The sequence below is a fragment of the Chenopodium album genome, chromosome 6 (genome assembly GCF_948465745.1).
Source record: "Chenopodium album chromosome 6, dcCheAlbu1.1, whole genome shotgun sequence".
Lineage (NCBI taxonomy): Eukaryota > Viridiplantae > Streptophyta > Magnoliopsida > Caryophyllales > Amaranthaceae > Chenopodium > Chenopodium album.
In genome coordinates, this window is record NC_137839.1 from 54,350,780 (window position 1) to 54,375,476 (window position 24,697).

A 24,697-nucleotide genomic window follows, 5' to 3' on the forward strand; every position below is an offset into this window, starting at 1 on the left:
TGCTGTTCTCTCTGCAGGATAATACTTGTTATAGAAATTCAAAACAAGAGTTTCCCAGTCAGTTATACCAAGTGTAGTTCTATTTAATCCAATAAACCACAATTTAGTTTTTCCAGTTAAAGAGAAGGGAAAGAGAATCTCCCTAATTTGGTCTTGAGTGACCCCGGCTTGCCTGATGGTGTTTCAATATTGACAATAGTCGGCAATGTGAAGATTCGGGTCTTCACCCTTGGCTCCACTGAATTGCTTCCTCTCTATGATCGTTATAAATTGAGGTTTAATTTCAAATTGAACCCCATCAAGAGCCGGAGTAGGGGTGAGATGTGGAAAATCCGTAAGCTTTGGTTGTGAATAATCACTAATCTTCTTTGGAAACGTCATCTCTGATTCTGCGTCTGATGATGCCTCTAAATCGCTAGAATCAGTTGGAGGATCGCGGTGATTATTGTTATTATCACCAGAATCCGCCAGGATTTGCTTGTAGAGATTTTTCTGTCTATGGAAGGAACGTTCGATCTCAGGATCAAATGGGATGTAGCCTGATCTGGAACACCTGGGCCTAAACAACAAAAAAAAATTTAGAAGCAAATGTGAGATTTGTCTCAGAGAACTAACTCTCTCTGAGACAAAGAGGGAAATAATCTAGACTACAAAAACAATCAGAAATAAAAATAAAACCGTCTCCCCGGCAACGGCGCCAAATTTTGACAGGGTAAAGTCGTATCCCCTAATCAAAAATAATTCCTAAGTCCTCTAACTAAAGTAGACAGGGAAGTAGGGTCGATCTCCACAAGGAAACAAGTCTTTTTACTCCTAATTAATTAATATAATCTAAATGATCTAGTAACCAATATTTATGTTCGAATAACTAACTAAACTACTAAGATTGAGAATAGAGAGAAAATAATATATGAAAGGATCTAGGGTATAGGCTCACCAATAAATAATACTCCAGGGTAAAACATAGTAATCATCAATCATTAACATTGCATAAATAACAAGATTAACAGACTCTCGCAATTTATTAATCACCATAGATCTAACAGGCTTTCGCAATTTACTAGATCTAAGTTCTTATTGAAAATAGCCTTTAATATCAAATTAACATCTGCTCGATTCATCAATTTAATATTGCTACACTTTTACAAGCCGCAATTGTAAAACATTAAAACAATTCAATAAGAAATTATCATGCAATACCAATAATCAATAATAGTCAATCATCAATGCATCAATTAACCAGATTGTAAAGGGCTTTCTCTACGTATTACAATCACACAATTAATTTACCGGTATTAAATCTCATCTCTCGAATCTCGACTTAACCATTTATAAATTAATCTGCCTATTGAAACTAGACCTAAACATTAATTCTCATCTGTCGAATCTCGAATCAATGTTGTCAAACTCATGCATAAAAGATAGGCCTAATCTAGTCGCAGAGCATAAAATCAATCAATAGGAAATTAATCTAGCATTGATAATTAACAACAATAAATTACCCCTTCATATTATTTATTAGATCCCCATAAACCCTAGATATTAAACTACTCACAAGTCATCATGACTAAACTAATCAAATAAATAAATAAAAGCATAATAAAGGAAGCAAATAAAATAACTGAAATTAAAGGGGAAGAAATTGTTACCAAAAATAAATCTGGAATTAAAGGAAGAATTAAGAACAAAAGTTTAGAGAGAATTTAAGAGAGAGAAAAATACTAAGTAGAGAGAGAGAATCTAAGAAAGAAGATCCTCTAATAATTCCGTACAAAATCGTATTTAAACGTTTTCTAAAACAAGAATTAAAACTAAACTTAATCGGGTCTTCCAAAAACACGGGCCCGATCGGGCGCGCCTTTTTCTTCGCGTTCCTACCCAGCAGCATCACCCGATTGTGCTAGATGCTCGCACGATCGGGCGCGCCTTAGCATGCAGCCCTATGGTTTGCCGCGCCCGATCAGGCTAGAGGTTGCCCGATCGGGTCTTTGCTCCTCTTGAGGCTTGGACTTCGATTGGGCTAGATTTCTCGGCCCAATCTGGGTTTCCTCTCGGGTCTCGAATACTTGGTCCAAACGCCTCGGGATCCCAATTACCGAGCCCTAAATCACCGGCTCTCACCGATCCTGGGCTCCAAAAGTGGTCGCGTCCTTCTAGCTTCCGTAGTTGCTCTAAAATATACCGGGAAAAATACTCCAAAAGCATAAATCCCTGCAAAAGTCAACAAAATCTACAAAAACACTAGAAAACACCAATTAGTAACAAAAGTGGCTCTAAAGAGCCAAAAACACTACTAATTATGACCAAGGGACGGGGGTAAAATACTATATAAAATAGACACATCAGAGATACACAACAAGGTGTGTGGTTGAGACTTGCAACTGGAGGATACATGCTACTGTTTTGGCTGGCAATGTTAGTTGGTCCATAAAGACCTTAACTGGGGAGCATATTACTTGTGGCAGATTGGAAGAAAACCCCATGGTTTTAACAGCCTTGTTGTGTAGACATCTATTGCAAGATCTAGAGGCAAATCCTGAGATCCCAGTAGAGTCACTGCAAAAACTGTGTATGGAAAGGTTTAGGTTGAATGTGAAGAAAAGGTTATTCTACAAGGTTAAGGCAGAAGCTAGGGTTCAAATTCATGCTGGGTTTGCTGAGAGCTATGCCTTACTGCCTAGATATGTTGAGATGATTAAGGCCACAAATCCAGGGTCTTATGCACTCATTACATGGACAGCAAGCACTGGCAACCAAGTACCTCAGTTCAAAGCTTGCTTCTTTTCTTTTGCTGCATTTGTGAAAGGCTTTCTAGGTGGCTATAGGCCCATAATTGGGATAGATGGAGCACATTTTAGTGGTTACTACAAAGGCATTACGCTTACTGCAGTTAGTATTGATGCAAACAATGAAATTTTTTTCCTAGCCTATGGTATTGTTGACACTCAAAGTATTGAGAGCTGGACATATTTCTTCAGAAATCATAGATGCTTGTTTGCAACTAAAGGTTGACATAAGGATGACTGGACCTTTATTTCTGACATAATGAGGGTAAGCTTACCAAGTTGCTTTATTTATTTTCATTTTGTTCATAAACTAACTAGATTTGAGTTCCTAACTTTGTGTATCTTAGTTTGTGTAACTCAATTAGGGAGTTGATGCTGCAATACATGATGTCTACCCAAAAGAAACAAGGAGGATTTGCTGCCAACATCTATACTTCAATTGCAAAACAGCAGGATAGAGTGGTTCAACATTTCATAAGCTGTTTTGGATAGCTGCAGATGCATACAATGATTATGTCTTTGAGAAAGCAATGACTAAAATCAAGGAGCATGATGTTGCACCTGAAAAATACTTAAGGGATGTCCCAGAGCAATGGTCAAAGAAGATGTTTGACACCAAAGTATTTTGTGATCACAACACAACAAACATTGTTGAGTCTTTCAACTCCTGTACAAAGGCTTTCAGAGACATGCCTGTGCTTACACTACTGGAAGGTACAACAAAGCAAGTCCTAACTTAATTTTTTATGCATTGCTGTTGTTTTATGCCCCTAACTATATGTTACATGATGCAGCTATAAGAAATTGGGTGATGAAGAGAGTGGGATCCAGATTTGACAAGGCTATAGACATGGAACCTAATCAACTCATAGAGTATGCACAGAACATACTCCAAAGTAGAAGTGATGACTCAAGATTTTGTCATGTCACTTCATGTGGGGGGGGGGGGAAGGGGGAGGGAGTTTGAGGTCAGAGATAAGCATGTTAAATTCCCTGTCAATCTGGATTTGATGACTTGTGGGTGTGGCAAATGGCAAGGTTTTGGAATTCCTTGTAAGCATGGCTTAAGGGTTATATACCACCAGAGATTGGAACCCACCAATTTCATTTCAGCATACTTCAAAGGGGCTGCCTACAAAGCAACTTATGCCCAGCACATCCACCCTAAGGCTAACCCCACTCATTGGCCAAGTTTTGATGTTCCTCAAATCCTGCCCCCAAATGTGAAGAGAAGTGCTGGCAGACCAACAAGACAGAGAAGAAGGGCCCCACATGAAGCAAGGAAAGGCAAAAGGCACAAGAACAATTGGAATTTTCAAGGAGTTGAGGCATAATTCTTTGACCTGCAAGAACAAGAGTAGCAAAGCTGGGACTAGTGCTACAGCACAAGGAAAAGGGAAGGGGACAAAAAGGAAGGGACAAAGTGATGGTGGAAGCACCCCTCACCAACCTCAATCAAAGCAGAGGAAAACAAGAAGCACTCAAGTTGCTTAATTTAGTTCTGCCATAATTTTTTGTGATTACACCACTGCCATTATTTTTTGTAAAGAAATTGAAACTTAGTATCTATATTTCAATGCAGTAGGTGTTAGAATGTAGTTTTTTTTTTTTGGATAAAAACAGAAATCATATGTAATTAAAGCACTTTTTATTTTGCAAATTGCTGTAAACATTTATTAAGTCACTTAAATGTTATAAATCCTATGATTACAAACATTACAATTCCTATTTTGATTGCTACATGAAGTACTCTTTGTTGCTGCTGCATCTTTTTCTTGAGCACCATCATGTCTTGCTTCAGTTTACTTTCCCCTCCTGTTTCTTCTTTGCTTTGGCATTCAATAAATGCAAGGTTGTGATCTACACCTCTACACCACTTGAAGTTGTCACATGCATCACACTTGTAGTGGAGTCTTTGTGGATTTTTTGTTGTTTCCGAACTTCGAATTGCATATTTCTTTCCACAAGAGCATATTTTGTAAGGAACTCTGATATATGAAGATTCATAGGAGGAAGAAGAGGTTTGTGAAATCATAGTTTCAATTGGATATATAATAGAAGGAAAAGATAGGACTAAATATATAGCAAAAGGAACTAGCCGTTTTTTTTGTTTTACAGGTTAAAGACTAGTTTTTTTTGAAAACTTTGCTGAAAATTTTTCGGGCTAAATGGTGAAAAAAGATGACTTAAGTTTGGGTATATGGTGAAAAACATTCTTTTTTTATGGTTATATGGTGAAATACCAAAAAGCACTAACGGGGAGTTAACGTCAGTTAGGTAAAGGGCATTTAATGACAATGTACGGAAACTGATGGGTATTTGGTGAATTTGAAAATTTTGATGGGTATTTGGTGAATAAAAAAATTACTCGGGAGCATTTGGTGAAATTTCCCTTTTTTTTGGTTTTGGGCAGGGAGTTTGCTGGTTTTCATGGATTGGATTAGGTTGGGTTTGGGAACTAATGATTTTAGCCAAGATGACGGGTGAGTGGTGATAAACAAGTCCACATATGTTTATAATAACTCACGGTATGCCCCTTCACCAAAGGAAAAAAAAATTTACTCACGATATGGGTGTCTGTTCCGATGCTTAATTTGGATTTGGGTCACACTCAATTATAGATTAAAATAACAGTTAATTAAGCGAAAAGGGTACAACTATATATAAAAACTAGATAAGTCTCGTGCGATGCACAATATTAGAAATTTCATTGAAACATAGAGTATATATTGTATGTATTCATATTACTTAATAACTTCATATAAGAAACATAGAGTGTGTATTGGATACAAATAGTTGATGAAAAAGGAAATTAAATAAATTAAAGAGTACAGATAAATTGAGAGGAGGTGAAATTAAATTTAAAATTTGAAACCAATGAAAAATATAATGACATCATTTTTATTTAGGCGGGAAAAATTTTCTTGTAAAGTTGCTATGTGGATAATATGATGTCAGCGGTACCTACTTTAGTTATATTTATAGATAGATAGTTTATGTGTGCCCCATATAGACAACATTTTTTATTGGTTGGAGAAGTTGGCCCACTTGGTCTTACATGAATAGTTTCAGTTTTAAAATTTTGCAAACGAAAAAAATTGAAATTTGAACTTTATTGTATTTATGGCGGTGAATGATGTTGAGGATTTGCGAGAAAACACCATGAAAGGGAGACGACGGTGGCTTTAAGGTGAGTAAGGCCCTGTTCTTTTGAGCTTCTGGGTAGAGCAGAACAGAGTAGAGCAGATTAAATTTCAGCAGAGTAGAGCAGATTTCAGGATAGCACAGCTGAGCCAAGCAGAGCAGATTTCAACATTATTATTAATACTATTATTAATGTTATTATTATAAATATTGTTGTTGTTGTTGTTGTTGTTGTTGTTGTTGTTTTTGTTGTTGTTGTTGTTGTTGTTGTTGTTGTTGTTGTTGTTGTTGTTGTTGTTGTTGTTGTTGTTGTTGTTGTTGTTGTTGTTATTATTATTATTATTATTATTATTATTATTATTATTTATTAAATTTATTTTTAATATTAATAATTATTATAATTATTCAAAATAGTAAATAATTATCATCAATACAATATTAATTATCATTATTGAATATTAATTATTATTATTGTTATTATCAATTATTATTCGAAAATTAAGCAGAGTTGAGCAGAGCAGAGCAGAACTGAGCAGAGTAGAGCATAGTTGATTTGAGCATAGCAAAGCAGAGCAGGGCTCAGCAGAACAAAGCAGAGCAGTGTAGCTCTAAAGAACGGGGCCTAAGTTGAGAGGAAAGGAAGGGTCGGTGGTTGACGTAATCAAATAGTGATATGGTTTATAGTATGAAACGATGGTCGGCGAAATCATAGAGTGATGTGGTCTATACGATGGTCAGAAACAATGGAGAGTGAAATTAAAGGCAAACTATGGTGAGTGAGCGAGCAACGACGAAAACTAAGTGTATTGTTGTATTGAAATTGTTTTGAAAATATTTTGTAATTCATCATTTGTATTATATTAGTATAAAAAATGATTGTTTTAGTACTATTTGTATTATTTTATTGTCAAAAATGAATGTTTTAGAAACAAAATTCATATCAAATTCTTCTCCTTATATGAAGGTCATTCCCACTTTCGGGTCATCGCTTGCTATTCCACAATCCTCTTATTTCACAATCCTTAGCTTAACCACTTTATTTAGATCAATGTTTCTTTTCGAATTGCCCTCCATATTTGTCATTAAATTACGACCCAATCTTGCACACCACAATTTAACTCATAAATTATTCCATAATCCCTACAAAGAACTCTAAAAACTACATATATATTATACTTCCTCTGTTTTTTTATAGTTGCAACAGTTTGACTTTTACACTATTCACTTGTTTCACTTTGACTAGCTTTAACGATTTATGTTAAAGTAGAAATATAGTCATATGGGATCTTGTTAGATCCGTATCGATTGATACAATATTAATATCAAATGTTTATAATTTTTACATTTTGGTAATTAAACATATAAACGATTGAATACATGTATTGGCAAGCGTGAAAAAAGAAGTGTTGCACCTATTATATTAATTAAAAAAAAAACACAGGAAGTAATACATAATTATAGCACTTAAATTATATTGATACTAAAAAAATTCAAAACTCACTTAAATTGCTTATATATAATTTTAAAAACACATGAGTAAGGTACATTGGACATTAGAAAAGTATTGTGTAGAACGAACTCACGTGAGTCCAATCATACAAAGTAAAAAAATTAATTGTTAGATTGAAATTAGATAATAATGGTCAGTTATTAGATAATAAGTATTAGAAATTAGATAATAAGTGTCAGAAATTAGATAATATTGGTCAGGTATTAGAGTATAGGTATCAGAAATTATATAATATTGGGTATATATTAGATAATATTAGTCAGGTATTATATAATAAGTATCAGAAATTAGATAATAACTGTCAGAACACTAGTACAAAAGTGACAAACGGTAACACCAAACGGTAACACTTTCAATGTTATAAAGTTATTCGATATATAAGTAACACCCGTGTAACACTTTAGGTTTACGTAACACTTGGATGTAACACTTTTATATTAGGTAGCACTTAGTTGTAACACTTTGATTGTATATCATTGGTTAAAAAAAAAAATTTTAAAAAAAACGTTCTTACTTCAATACTTCATATGACTCTCCCTCCTTTACTCTTTCCCAACTCCCTATCTTAAAAAATCAATTAATCACTCATCGAACCACCATCAACCCCACCCCCACGCCTACGGCCACCCATTAGCCAACGAAATTCTCACCGGCCACCCCATGTCTCCACCAACTGGCCAACCAAGGTGGTTCCCCATGAGCACACGAGTCTTAGCCATGCCTTTTACTTCTGTAGTACATATTATACGTTTCGCTTTCATCTGCCTTCTTCCTTTAACATGGTCTACATCTTCCCTATCAAATTAACCACTACGATCGTCCATTTGGTGGTTAAAACTACTTATGTGGTAAGATTGGTAAGATTATCTTTCTTTTTTGTAATTAATCGTTGAACATCAATTTAAAAATTTAGGGTTTATCGAAATTTTCTTGTGAGTATAATCAATTTGGGGTTATTCTAAGATAGACTATTAAACTATTGGATATAATCTCTGAACTCATGACAAATTACAATGAGCGATTGATTTTTTTTTTTTTGCCAAAATAATATGTTAATATTGATTGATTGTTTCACCCACCCTTTAATTTTCTACTATACTTCCAATTTACTTTTCAAAATTCCCCGATTTCATGCTTTGACGCCCTTTAATTCAATTTAGATTTTGTTATTTGGGCGTATCGTCAATGCCCCACTCATTAATTGATGAACCAATTGCTTTATCTAATCGTATTTGGTTTATTTAATTTGATTCGTTAAGTGGGGTTTATTTGGTCTTTGAGGTACCCAATTTTATTTTAAGTTAAATTTTAGTTTAACATTGATCAGATTTTTTTTGGGTATGAAAAATTTGGATCTGGGTGAGAAGCTTATCTATATATTGACTGAATTAAGGAGTAAGGAGTTGATTGTGTGTGTAAAGCTTAGCAATTTCTCAACTGAATTGTTGGTTTGAGCACTTCACTGTATGTATCTTTTGAACTTTAAGATTAAATTTCCTGTGGCAGGATACTCAGTGTAAATGAGACATTTTGATTGCCATCTAATTTTGAATTAATTGCTTCTTATGTGATTTGGTAAGCTAAACTAGGAAGGAATATTCCAATATGAACGCAATCAAAGTTTTGAAGCTTAATCAATTGAGTGGGAGTTCCATAATGTCTAATCAGGTTATTTTTCTACCTTATTATAGTTATATATACATATGCTTTGCAACTACTTAATTTTATAGAATGCTATCAATTCATTGTTATATTTGTCAAATGTGCTTTAATATTTGTATAACCATACTTCTGTAATTTAAGAATTTATAATTGCTTGTTTAAAAGCTAATATATTAATCTATTATTGATTCTTTTGAGGAGTAAGGAGTTAATTGCGTGTGTAAAGGTTAGCAATTTCTCAAATGAATCAGTTTAAGCACTTCACGTAGCTTTTAAATTTTAAGTGTCAACTCCCTGTGACTCCAAACTTGGTGTAACAAGAAATTTCGAATGCCATATAATGTTGAATTAATTGCTTTCATGGGTTTTGCTTCAACTACATGTGTAATGCAAGTATATTTCTTGTTGGTTCATTTCGTAACTTTGGCGTTAATCTAATTTAATTAATCATTTATAGTAATATGCTTATATACGGAATATATAATTTGATTTTACTTTATTTATTCCACAATCCAATTTAGCCGCTTATGATTAATTCTACAAAATTTGATCAAGCTTATTATTATCAACTCATTAAGATATACTTCATATGATATATTTTATCAGAGCTAGCCTACAACTTATTGAAAATCTGCCTGCTTATTTTATGAAGAAATTTAGATTCTTGTGGTTAATTAAATGAAAGTTAGTCACAACAGAATGGTTCCTCTCATATTGTCAAGCCGGTATATGTTGGCTTTGCACTTAGATTGTATTCAGCTTCTCTACCTTCAGCTGATAATTACGAGTAAAAAGTTTATTCATGACCAATGTTGCACCTACCAAGATAACTTTTGGTTGGCTAAATGATATGTGTTTGAATGAAACTTTGAAAACAATTAAGTCGGTGTTGGTATTGCAGTCAATCGGTGTTGCTGTTGGTCGTTGTTATGTAAAGCGTCTTTTAGGTTTTGTTTGAATTGTTTGGTTAAAATTGAATACATTGATCTCTAGTTTGGTTTCTTCTTTATTTCGTGCTTTGAAACGAATGAAACTCATAATATTGACTTATGTTTTACTATGGTACGGAGTGAAAAATAATCTTATACTACCTTGCTATTTTATTTTTAGCTGCTAAAGACTCGAAAGCCTTACACAATAACCAAGCAACGTGAGCAATGGATAGAAGAGGAGAACAATAAGATTCTCGAGGCCTTGAAACTCTATAGCCGAGCTTAGTAGTGGATTGAAGGTTTTACTTTGCTTTAAACCTTTTCTTTTAAGTATTGTCGTTGAGTTTCTATGTCTATGAGTTTGGTCTTTCAAAAGGACATTAAACTGAATGACAAAGTGGGTGATAGTTTCACTACTTAATAGAAAATGAGAGTTATTCTATATAAAATCAAATTAAGGGAGAGGTGGGGCCATGGGGGCATAACATACTAGCTAAGTTGAATCATTTGATTGTTTGTTATCACTAAAGAGCATATCAGTCCGCTTGGCATGCTCACAAATGAAGATTTTGAGTAATATTTGAATAGAATTGTATTAGAATTATTTTATCAATAATTCTTATGTTTTCTCACACCAAAACATGTTTGTTTACCATCATGCTAAGGTAATGTTAAGTGTTTATAAGCTTTTTTTTTTTACTGATGGTTTTTCCTCTAAATTATGTGCTTCTTTTGATGAATTCTGAGTGTAACTAATCTCTCTCCAAACTCTTGTTTGCTTGTGCATAAATCTCTTTCACATTTTTAAAAATTAACATCATTATTACAAAATCATATCCTTTTAACCAACTTTGGTCCCCCCTTAGACTTTGTTTCTCTATTATTGTTGGCATTATCAAGTTGTTCTTGTATGCTTTGTTGCATGATATCACTTGGTAACTTTCAAGAATCAAGATTGTAGTTGAATAAGTCAACGCTTAAACGTACGCTAAAAGTTTACTTTTGAAGCAAATTTCAACGATTAGTTACTTGTGAAAGCTTTTGTGGGATATTGTAATGTTATTTACAAAATCAAGCCATGTGAGATGACATACGTACATGAGGTTGAAATTAAAACTTAAAAGTTTTTAACACTTGACTGAGAAGTGATATACTATATGTGTGTAAACTCTCCGTAAGGGCACAAAAGTAAATTTGCATGAATTAAAAGTTCTTGCCTTTTCAACTTCTTGTTGAGATGGGTTTTTTTTCTGGGATGGGGTTAAACTCGATATTTTACAAAGCAATTTCCATTTTTAAACCTTGCAATGCCACAAAATGTGAATGGAAGATGCTTTGTATAACTAAGGGTTTGGTTACATCTTAACATCTCATAAAACGCAGTGTTTTTGTTACTTTATACATTTAGAAAGATAACTGTAACATTTAATCAAGTATAATCTCATAAACAGTTAAGGAGTTTCTCAGGCAGTGAAGTAGGCACATTGTACACTTGACCTGTTTGCACAGTACACTAGTGTCCAACCTTGTACAATGGATCACCATGAATCCCAGTCCACCACCTGTTGTACTTGTATACATGCAGTAGGAACTAACCCAAGTAGCAACCCAGATTGTAGTTTATGCCTATATTCTCTTTTAAAAAGCACTAACTCTTATTATTGTTTTATTTCATTTTTGTTCTAATTTTTTGATATATGATGATTTCACACAAGATCAAATGGATCAAGATGAAGAATTGGGATAACAAGTGATGATGCTATAAGAGGCACTTACTGTAACTGTTGCTTTGCTGCTACTACTGTTGTTTTGCTGCTGCTACTGCTGTTTTGTTGCTGCTACGGCTGTTTTTTACTGCTACTATTGTCTGTTGTTGACTTCTGCTACTGCTGGTTGCTGCCACTGCTAGTGTTGTCTGCTGCTGACTTCTGTTATTGCTGGTTGTTGCCACTACTAGTATTGTCTGCTGCGGTTGTTTGCTGCCACTGCTATTTGCTGCTACATACTGCTACTGGCAGCTTCTGTTACTACTATTGTCGTTTTGCTAGCTAGGTGTTGTTATTAATGTTGTTTACGTCGTTGATTGGTTTTTGAAATTCAGAAGTTTATCTTATTTCCTCACTTTTTCTAAGTTAGAGATCGAAGTTGATTTTCTTTGTTGTATTATTATATTGTTTGGCCAAACATTAAAATTGGTGTTTATGGATTTTTTTTGTAAGAATTATGAAATTTATCAATCCAAATTGCTAGCTATCATATATGTAATTTGTAATTCATAGTTGTTGTGACATATTATTTTTATATAATAATAATAATAATAATAATAATAATAATAATAATAATAATAATAATAATAATAATAATAATAATAATAATAATAATAATAATAATAATAATAATAATTATAATTATAATAATAATGATGATACCTATTAATTAATATGGTATCACATTAGTTTGCAAAAAGTGATACATAATGCTGAATAAAGTGTTACTATATGTCAAAATATGATAGAAAAATGTTACCTAATAATCAACAAAGTGTTATATTAGTTCGAAAAAGTGATACATAATATCGGATAAAGTGATACTATATGATAAAAAATGTTACTAAAGATAAGTAAGTGTTACATAAGATATAAAAAGTAACACTTTAAAAATGATACTAATAATAGAAAAAGTGTTACATAAGATGGTTTATAATAACACTTTTGAAAGTGTTACCATATGTTACCCAAAGTGCTACATATAACCTTAGGTAACATGGGCGGAAGTATCACCCAATAAAGTGTTACCTATTGTCTATAATAACACTTTTACCAAGTTATGTAACATTTTTTGGGTGTTACTTGAGGTTAGTTTTGTACTAGTGGAAATTAGATAATACGGAGTATTGGTCAGGTATTTATATAATAAGTATCAGAAATTAGATAATAAATGTCAGAAATTAGATAATACGAAGTATTGGTCAGGTATTATAGATAATAATATCAGAAATTAAATAATATTGGTCAGGTATTACATAATATTAGTCGGATATTAAATAACATTCGTTAGGCATAAAATCAAGAGATATGGTCCCGCTATTGGCAAAGCCAGGATTATCATCAATTTGTTGCTGCAAACAAACACCATTATCTCCATTTTCCACCATTCATCTCTTTGCTACGGGTTTATCTTTGGTTTTTATACTTCCATTTGCTCTTTTTCTTCCCTTCAATCTTCCTTCAAATCCCACTTTTCCTGTGTAATTCTCCAAGATAACTTGGAATTTTCACCAACAATGTCTTCTACTGCTTCCTTAACTCCCATCCCAAAATTTTAAATTCAAAAACAATGGAGAAAACAATTAAAATCACACAAAAAAGCTCAAAAAACTACCCATTTCTTTCTATTCATCCCACTTTCTATCAAACAATTGAGGGTTGAACCCGGTGTTCGTCTCCTCCTCTTCATCAGCAACGGCAGTGGCTGCAGTCGTCGAGGTTTGCGTTCAAGACAGTCCACCATTGAAGAAGAAGAAGAAAGCTTCTAAAATGAGGTAAGGAACCGAATGAGGAGGAGAGAGAAAATGTGAAAAAAATGGCGACGAATGAAGGATTGTAAAAATGAAGGAGAGAGAAAATGGAGGTGATGTGTTTGAAGGTTATAAACTGGACTTATTGGACTCACATGAGTCCGTTCTACCCAAAACCTTCTATTATATATTATTAACTTCCCACACAAAACATACTATATCAAAAATTCAACCCTAAATTACAAATTTATTGCAAAACTTTTAAAACATATATTCTTCAACCCTTATAACTTTAAACCAATTATATTTCTTTGTAAATACCTAATTCATCAAATATAACATATTCCCTAATTTAGTCAGTAGGAAAAAAGAACAAAGAAGAAAAAAAAAAAAAAAAAAAGAACAACAAATTTAGTTCATTTATAAAATTTCAATTTGATCAATTACTTTTTAAACTTACTTTGATGTCACCCAAAATAGGTTTCGAACAACAATGCATATCAAATTTTAATCTTCGGCTTTAATTCTATGAATTTCTTTACCTTTGTTGCCATTGTCATGCAAATGGTTTCTAAAACTACTTAAGTTCCTTGCTTGAAGAAGTATTTTTTTTTAGGGTTTTTCTAAGTTATGCCCCCAAACTTCTTCGTTTTCTAAGCTGTGCCCATATTTTTTCAAACGTCTAAGCTGTGCCCTCAACCTCACTAATTTTTATTAACAATAACCTTTGAGATTAACAATAACCTTTTTTTATTATTTTATTTTCTGATTTTTAATTTTTTTTAAAGTGTTAAACCAATTAGAATGGGACACGTGTCAAATAATAAATAACGTCATGACACCATTGTCGATAAAATAACTTAACTTTCATTAACGGATATGACTATCAAAGGGTATTATTGATAAAATATCGTGAAGTGGAGGGCACAACTTATAACTTTGAAAATGCATGGGTACAACTTAAAAATTCAATAACTTGGGGGGCATAGCTTAGAAAAACCCTTTTTTTTTATGATAATGGCGAGATAATTTCATTAACAACGATTTTACCGCTCTTCTCTCCTTAGGCGAGACTCTCACACGCTTTTTACCGCTCAATTAATTCTCCCGCTCAAGTCTCTTTCTAAAGGAGTTTTAAAGGAGTATTGTTATGCATATACAATTGCATAACGAGGAGTAAGAGCATAATTACATGTAATGTATATTCCAACTTTAGAGTATGTAGTACCATTGAGTAGTGATCACTCAATGGTACCATTGAATATTTAGTGGCACTATGTATGTATGTATGTATGTATGTATGTATGTACTGGTATTATATATGCATTCAGTGGTACTGTAGGGAATAATTTCAAGCCTTTAAAATCCCACTAGCTTGAACCCCACTGTGATCATACACTAAAGTACGGTGGCGTCCAAAAGGGAAGAAGATAGAGCAAAAGAGTCGCCAACAAGTTTTTAAGGAACTTGTAAACCGTTCACGAGGTGAAGGTTACACCCCTTAACGATCCAAGAGATCGTCAACTCCATAAGGTCATGAACCAAATAAGGGTTCGGGGATGATGGTACAAATCCAACCTAAAAGAGATTGAACCTGCCCTAATAATAGGCCTCTACTTTATTCTGCTCGTATTCATGTGCGCTTTCTGACTAACATACAATCAATAGATTAACCCTAAACCTGTTTATCTATGTTGGTTGAATTTAATGCACAAATAAACTATTATTGGCGATCACTTGAATTTATAATCACAATTAACCCTAAACAAGATTATTAATTATCTTATTAAGCGCGATTGCAAGTACCAATTTCCTTTAAACATGCAATAAAGGTGATCAAGCAATAAATAATAAAATATATTATGTATCAGGCAACATAAATAAATAATCATGATAATCAATAATAATAATATTCAATCATAATCATAATCATGATAAAGCATAGCAAGATCCTAGGCATGATACTAACAAGATTAATAACAAACCCTAGCATGTCACTAAACAATAAAAATCAAACCTTTAGCCCTAACATGATACTAACAATCATAAATATTAGGAAGAATATAGGAAGCATCGTACTTTTAATCATACTTAATATTAAAGTTACCCTAGACATGATACTAGGAATTTATTGTTGTCACCCTAAACATCAAATTAAGGAAAACATCCTAACATGATACTAGGAATCAAAATAACAATCTAAGCATGATTTCTACATTATAATATCAATTAAACCATTAAAGTACTTACTTGGATGCATCGTACCTCTTTCTAATAACAAAATACACACGTTAGTAACTTCAAGGAAAATAATAATCAAAGCAATTAAATTAAATTAAATAATTGAAATAGTGATTTGGGACCAAACCCTCAGAAATTAAACCTTTCACGTCTTGGGCGAAGGCAACTTCGAATATGGCTAGGTGTATCTAGATCTTGTGAATGCGGAATTTTGTATTAAAAAGCAAGAAAGAATTGAAAGAAAAGAAAAGAATGCTAAAGAATTAATGTTCGAGAATTGATGAATGAGAGATGTAGATGATGAATGATTGTAGAATGAAGAGAATCAGATGAATGGTAATTTGTGAATGAAAACTTGTGAATGAAGAGAGTTGATGAATCAAAACGGAGTTTTTGATACGATATTTATAGAGAAAATCATCCAAAAAAGATAATTTAACAAAACAGAGTCTGAAGATCGCAAAACAGCATTGGCGCCAGCCCTGGCTAGTTGGCGCCAGCACCAGTGGCTAGCGCCTGGCACCAATGGCTAGCGCTTGGCGCCAAGCCTGGTTCCAGGCGCCAAGGCCTGGGGTTGGACGCCAAACTGGTTTTCAACGCGTTTTTGAAAATTTGATAAATTTCCCGTACTGGAAGATAAAATAATATAATTCCATCGAAAATGTTATTTGATCTTGATTAAAACTCTGAAGAGTCAACAAAGTAAACTTATCAATGCTAATTGAATTAGGAATGAAAAGAACCTTCTAGAAGATTCTAGAAGACTAAAAGCATTCCTAATTTCATTAGGAATGATAAATCATATTAGGCCCTCCCCTAGATCATTGGCCGTACATAAATCTCAAACCAGACCCAGTTTAGTAAATTGGCCATAACTTCCTCAATATTCATCGGAATTGGGCTTATAATATATCGTTGGAAAGGTCTTTGCAAGCCCCATCCAACTACACCACTATTGGACCCATATCATGGACCAACAAAACTGTATTGGCTGTTTTTTTAAAATAAAGTTTATAAAATCAGGGAGAAGAGAAAAGAAATAAAACTTTCCGCAACACTAGACCTTTCCACACTTTCGTTTCATTCGATTATGATTCGACGTGAAAGGCACTCATCACCGGGTTTGGTTTTGGGGAGACACAAATGGTTGTCTACAGGTACTAACTACATAGATATATTATATCAATAAATAACCAATAGTATTATATATGCTTTCATTGGTACAATCAAAAGTGGTCCCACTCACCTTTCTCTTTCCTATGTTATCTCTTTTCCATGTGATTTTTAATATTTTAGTATTTGTTATGCATTTGCATACCAATATTGCATTAGTACTTCTTTTACTCGTCTCTTTCTATCCATTTTTTGCAATATTGAAGTGTCACAATATTATTAGTTGTTTATGTGAGGCTATAAATACACTAAGTCTATGAGTATCAGCTCCCTTAATTAAGAGTTCATTTTGTAACATTTTCACACTTTGGTTTACTCTTGTTTGGTTTTTTGTCATATAATGAATAAAAATTAATCAAATTTATTAAAAAATCATAATTTGAAAACTAACAACTGATTTCTTGTTTTTGGTTTTTTATTTTCAAAAGATCTGGAAATTAGAAAAAATAAAAACGATTTAGACAAGCTCGTAAAAATAGAAAACAAGCAAAATATGTTTTCACTATTATCTTGTCAATTTTCAAAATCATCATCATTTTAATAAGTTTGACCAATATTTATTCATTAAATATGTTAAATATTTATTAATTAAATATGTTAAATAACATGTATCATATAATTTTGAAAATAAGAAATCTAAAAAATAGAAAACTACATAGATTCTGAACGAAAAATACGTAATGAGGATTAATCCCTTACATAAAATATTATTTTTCATATAACCCAATGCAATAAGTATAACAGTTGTTGATGGCTTGATGCTGCAAATCTTCCAAGTTTCATTGATAAAGCTTGAAACCTTAAATTTGAAAGAGACAAAGAGATTGTCTTATTTCAATTTTGTGGCGTGAATTTAAAGGGGGGAAAATACTCCTTCAATGGAATGGGAAAATACTCTCTTTGTTTTGTAATGTTGGTAGGGGTGAAAGTGATACGGATTAAACCGAACCAAATCAAATCAAATTAACAATTTGGTTTGGATTTTTTTTTTTTTTATTTGGGTCGATTTGGATTGAAAAAAATAAAAATATGGATTACGATTTGAATTTGCTTTTGGGTTTAAAAAACCAAAAAACGAATAAGAAATTGATTTTGGGCCTAGAATGCTTAAACCCGTTACTGAAGTTGCACAAATAATATTAGGATGGGTTTTTCTATACATTATATAGTCCCTTCGTTTTTAAATACTTGCTCCACTTTTCATTTTTCACTGTTTTTAAATGCTTGCTCCGTTAATTCCATTTCCTTATTTGGAAAGTTATTACAATTTTTAATTAATTTCTCTCACCTAGTGAACCTAACATAAATCATATTTTACTAATTTCATAATCTCTCTCCTCCAATTCTCTCCACAATTTTAGCTTTATACAATTTTTTATTCTTCAACACATCCAACTACCTTCATATTTTATTACTTTCTTCAATATCTCCTAAAACTCCGCTTGAGAAATTGAGCAAGTATTTTGTGTTTCTCTGTCCTCTCAAGTGTAGCTTTTGAGCTTCTCTCTCCTCTCTCACTTTTTCTCCTCTTTGATCTCATGCAATAGATTATCTCCATCTCCATCTTCTATCTCACTCTTACTTCCTTTGTCAAGAAGTTTGAGTTAATTTCTCTTACACTGTCCTCCTATTTCTCGATCTGAGCTTCGATCTTCGACGACCCCATCTCTCTTCAAATCGAAGGCATGGCCAATTGAAGGTTCTACCCTTTAAACAAATTAGGATGTGTTCACTTAAGCTTAATTTTAGTTCAGTTCAGCTTCAATCAGTTCAGTTTAGTCCAGTTCAATTCAGCTCCTAATTTCCTTCTCTCAAAAATATTCATTTCAGCTCTATTCAGTTCTGTTCAGCTACAATCAATTCAGTCTAATTCAATAAATGTGAACATGCCCTTAATCAACACCAAAAATGTGATTGGCTAGGGGCTACTAACTACTCCATTCTAATATATTGCTACTAATGTTGTCAATTATAATTTGCAAATTTGTTAAATATTATTCGCAAACTTGTTTCATTGTTTGGCTACTGTACTTTAATTATTGAATTATTTTGCTATGGCCGGTTCTTTTAGTGATCTACAATTTGCCTCCTTGGTTATGTATGAAACGGAAGTATATAATGCTTTCATTGCTAATAACGGGGCCTAGGAAACCTGGAAATGACATAGATGTTTACCTTGCGCCACAAATTGACGATTTGAGAAAGATGTGGGACGAAGGGGTTTCTTGTTTTGATGCTCATAAGAACGAGGTATTCACATTGCGTGCAGCCCTTATGTGGACCATGAATGACTTCCCTGCATAAGGCAACCTGTGTGGGTACAAGGTTAAAGGGAAAAAAGCATGTCCCATATGTATTGATGAAACATCAAGCATATACCTTAAGAATTCTCACAAAGATGTGTATATAAGGACTCGAAGGTTCCTTAGGTGTGATCACCCGTACCGTAGGCAAAAAAAGGCTTTCGATGGGACAGTGGAAGAGGAGATTACGCCTAGGCCATTGACCGGTGTTGAAGTTTATGATTGAGTTAAGGGTATACGAACAGTGTTTGGAAAATCTTAAAAAGCTCCGGTCTCAACAGCTCTTTTCAAAAAAGAATCAATTTTGTGGAAGCTTCCGTACTGGAAAGAACATGATGTTAGGCACTGTCTAGATGTGATACATATAGAGAAGAATGTGTGTGATGCTCTTGTGGGAACACTTTTTAATATTTCAGGCAAAACAAAGGATGGAAAGGGTGTACGGTTAGATTTGGAAGAGATCGGGATTCGTCCGGAATTGTGGCCTCGAGACAAGGTTACAAAGGGGAAGGACAGAAAGGGAAAGGAACTGGAACAAGAAACTGTAAATGTTTCGAAAAAAGGAAAGGGGAAGAGCAAGGGAAAGGGAAAGGCCTTGGATGCTTCAAAGAGTAGAGATGAGGGTAAAGGCAAGGTTGAGAAGAAGTATTTACCACCGGCTTGCTACACATTGTCAAGGGTAGAAAAGCGGATGTTTTGTGCATGTCTGTACCGCATTAAGGTTCCATCTAGGTACGCATCTAACATGAAAAGATTTGTATCCTTAAGTGGAGAACTGAAGCTGACAAGTATGAAATCCCATGATTGTCACATGTTGATGCAAGTATTTCTACCGATTGCAATACGTGGTATTTTACCGAAGCACGTGAGAGAAGCTATTACAATCCTATGTTCGTTTTTCAATACAATATGCAGCAAAGTGCTTGATCCTTGTACACTTGATGCTTTGCAAATGGATGTGGTTGTGACTTTGTGCAAATATGAGATGTATTTCCCACCCTCCTTTTTTGACATAATGGTGCATCTCGTTCTTCATTTGGTGTGTGATATTAAGTTGTGCGGTCCAGTTTTCTTGAGGTGGTGCTATATTTTTTAAAGACACATGGGCACATTGCAAGATAAATTAAGGAATCCGGCTCATCCGGAAGGAAGCATGATTCAAGGGACCGTGAGTGAGGAGATTGGTAATTTTGTGGCCGACTATTTAGCCGTTGCTGAACCTATTGGTCTTCCTGCTTCTCGACATGAAGGGAGACTGGATGGTCATGGCACAATTGGGTCGAAACGAATGTCACCGGATCGAGATCAGTTCTTACAAGCACACCTTTATGTGTTGCACCATGTTGTTGATGTTCACCCATATTTAGATGAGCACATAGCTAGTTTTCGTGATGAATTTCCATCGAAAGGTGAAAGGGCACTAATGCAGTTGCATAATAAGAGGTTTGTGAGTTGGTTTAGTCAACGAGTGATGAGTCGCTTGGATGATAGTGTCACCGATACAGTAAGGTGGCTTGCTTATGGTCCTAGGGATGATGTTCGCTCATTTGAGGGATATGACATCAATGGGTACACTTTTTGGACAGAGGGTCGGGATTTGAAATCAACGTTGACCCAAAACAGTGGAGTAACGCTTGTGGCATCGTCAAGGGAGTTTGCAAGTGCTAAGGATAAATCACCTGTCGATGCAAAATTGTCATACTACGGTCGAATTCAAGAAATATGGGAGCTTGATTATTGTAACTTCACGGTTGCTCTTTTCAAATGTAAGTTGGTTGATAATATCAGGCGTAATGTCAAGTATGATGACTTTACTCTTGTAGATCTTGGGCACTTGAATGATAGTGCGGAACCGTTCATCCTAGCTTCTCAAGCTAAGCAAGTGTTCTATGTAACTGACGCAGTCGATTCAAGGTGGTCCATTGTGCTAGCTGGGAAAAGAAGAATCCTAGGCATTGGAGATGTTGAAGATGAGGAAGAATACGATGCATTTAATGATTCAGCGCCTTTCACTGTTCCTAGACCTATTGCATCAAATGACATAGACGACCAAACATGTTATATGCGGTCAGACCACAACGAAGGAATATTAGAATGAGGTACTATACCATTTAATTTGAAATTGTGAGCAATTAAAAGTATTATTAAATTTAATCAGAAGTAAGGTAATTTTATGAATAGTTGGAGGGAAAATGTATGATATTGTTATCTTAGTTGCTAAATTTTCACAAATTCTTGTTAATGAATGAAGTATATCTCAAAATTGACATATTATGATAGAATTTAATTTTTTTAGTGTTAACGGTACTAGATAATAACAAGTTATGTCAAAATGCATCAAAAATGATAGAATTTAATATTTTATATACTAACATGTATTATGACCTATATGTCAACATTTTTATCTCTTATGGACCTAATATCGTGTTATGTTTGTAATGACAGGTGTTTATAACTCATGGAGGACGATTATGACCCACTAGTAGAGGATTTGGAGGATGATGCGATGGCTATGAGGATGAGGATGAGGATGAGGACGAGCCATATGATGTCAACAAGGAGTCTGATTTGGGTGAGCCAGAAGATCAGGAACAAGATGCTTATGAGCAAATGCTTGATGAATTTGAAATTTCAGCTGAACGTGCGCCTGCTATTGATTCTACAATTGTTGAGATTGTTGGTGAGAACACTACTCCTCAAACTCAAAGCCAAGGAAAGGAGCAATTGAACACAGGTGGTGGAGTGGGGGTAAAGGCACCAGCTAAGAGAAAGGGTAGGGGTCCGACAACAAGTTTTAAGAAGCCAACCGGTCCCATGGTGTTAGAGTATGACAAAAGAGGCCGACCTACTGGCCAATGGATTCGAAAATATGCAAACCAAGTTGGCATATGTTCGCGCAAAATCCCCATTACACTTTCTTGGAAGCAAGTACCTCCAGGCTTGATTCAAACATTTTGGGATGATACCAGGGCAAGTGTTTTATTCAAATGCACATTTACATGTATTACAAATAATTTCACCTAATGTTAGTTTATAAATGGAAAATAATAATGGCTTGTATTTGTGATTGCAGAAGCTGTTTAGTATTCCTAATGATCCGCTGAAGAGAAGGGTGTTTGATTCTTTACTAGCGGAGAGATTTAGAGGCTTCAAGACCCACTTGACCAGTGGATGGATCTATAAGAAAAAGAAACACAAGAAGAAAGCTTCCAAGGGAAATGAAGGTGAAGGTGGAAATGAGGAAGATGTTGAGGAACAATACCCACCGTGGAAAAAATGGCCAAGCGTGACGGAGGACGAGTGGAAAGACTTTGTTATTCAAAGAACTCGACCCAAAGCAATTGTAAGAACTACTAAATCTAATGAGAATTGTATAACATATTGACTCTTTTTGCAGTAATGATGCTAACATTACTATTTATGTAGGAAATTCGAGAGCAAAACAAGGCAAATTCATTGAAGAAGGAGTACCGCCATCGTACGGGGGCCAAGACATTTGGTGAATGGAGGCAAACTTGGAAGAAGGAGGGTATATACCCCGCTTTGACTCAAGGGTCATCCTCAGAACCCTCTAACTCCACGATCACTACGTTGGTTAGTCGTGATGGCGATTTCATTTGTTCCCTACATTCCTTTGATAAGGACACCGGAAAATGGGTCATCAAGGAACCGGAAAAAAAAGTGGCGGATAAACTTGTAAGCTATTTGAAACTTTAGCATAACTTTACCATACAAAAACATTTTATGTATTCATGTTAACATTTTTTCTTATGCTACAGCTTGAGTACACTACAGAAGTTGTTGAAGGCAAGCTGGTCCCGACTATAGAGAAAGACCCCTTCACCTTGGCTTTGGGAAAGCCCTACCATCCAGGCCGGGTAGTAGGTATGGGAGGGACGTTTCTAGGATGGGAGAAGGTGATGGGTTCAGAATACACAAAAAAGGGAAGATCTCGAGGAAGTGTTAACTCACCGGAAGAATTGGATGCCAAGGTGGCATCCATCAAGGAACAAGTTCGCAATGAGTTAATAGGTGAATTCTATGCTTGGGCGAAGCAAATGAACTTACCCTTGCCGTTCCCCTCGACTACACCGGTCGACTCCAGTAGTCACCCAAAAGGACAAGGAGAAGAGGAGATACATGAGGTAGTTTTCTATCTATTAGTTTTGGCCTAGCTTGTGAGTTACGTGAGATCTAATGTGGCATTATTGATTAATTATTGCAGGTTGTTACTCCCACACATGCGGACTCGAGGGAGGTTGATAATCCAACACCCCATGAATTTCCAGATTTAGAGGTGAATTTAGGATTCGAGGGAGCGTGTTTGGTTTTAACATAGTGAATTTCGTTACATGATCAATTGTGTAGGAAAAGACCCTTTTTGATAATTTCAGTTTTTACAAGTGAATTTCGTTACTGGTGTAGGTAGAGACCGAGTGTACACTTCTAGCCCCGGGGCTATCAAATGGAGGAGAGTTGCATTTGGTGGCGTATGGTAGTGCACAAGCAACGACTGGTGGTGAAGGAAGGTGGTGAAGCCTAAAAGCGTTGATCAACCTAATTATCTTTGTTTTGATCAGATTTCGAAAAAAAGTCAACCATCAAAGAGAAGGAAGGTGGTGAAGCCTAAAAGCGTTGATCAACCTAATAATCTTGAAGTTGGGTCATTCTTGGTTTTGGTTCAAGATCAATTCGAATAAATTTGATGAGGTCAAGATAATTTATTTAATTACACTCTACATAATTTGTTCAAGCATTATCAAGATTTTATTACACCTATATACGAAGTAATAAATAAAAAAAGGTATATAAAATTTTATTAAACCGTCCATAACTCACTTCAATAAAAGGTTGTGTTGGGTGATAAACGTTTTCAGGTTCTAATAGGGTCGGGTACTAGTTTGGGTTCGGATTGTTGTCGGGTCGAATTAAATCGGTTGACGGTTACTATCGGGTTGGGTGCGGGTTCGGATTCAGGTCATAAAGTATTGGATCAAATCAATTGTCGGTTAACTTCAAGTTGACTCAAGTCGGGTTACGGGTTAGTAGTTTCACCCCATTGTTCGGGTACAGGTCATGTTCAAATCATTACCGGTTCAGGTCGGATTCTCGAGTCGGGTCAATTTTTGACAGCTCTATATTTATTTACAAATGTCAGGGTACATGGTGCATTTGAAAGTTTTCAAGGTTACATAGTGCATATTTTAAAACCTTAACGTACATGGAACAATTTCCCTTATTAAAAAAAAAAAAAAAAAAAAAAAAAAAAAAAAAACCAATTCATATACGCGCTTTGATTCTTCACTTTTTTAATTACAATCTCTCTCCTCTTAAGCTATACGAGTACAAAGAAGCACTTTACAAGTGTACACTCAAGTTCAGATTTCTGAATGATAGAATATAATCTAATTGGTTAGGTAAAAAAAAAT

The 24,697-nt window shown here is 34.5% G+C and overlaps 1 long non-coding RNA gene across 2 annotated transcripts; it reads left to right on the top strand.

Annotated features, from left to right (window-relative positions):
• Positions 1-8,054: 8,054 nt before the first annotated feature.
• Positions 8,055-12,271, top strand: LOC145634913 (uncharacterized). Of its 2 annotated transcripts, none has more exons than XR_014113681.1 (4): positions 8,055-8,288; positions 9,021-9,108; positions 10,213-10,333; positions 11,750-12,271. It is a non-coding gene; the product is annotated as an uncharacterized LOC145634913 (long non-coding RNA). The 2 variants fall into 2 exon arrangements; XR_014113680.1 differs by having other exon boundaries at positions 8,056-8,297.
• Positions 12,272-24,697: the final 12,426 nt, after the last annotated feature.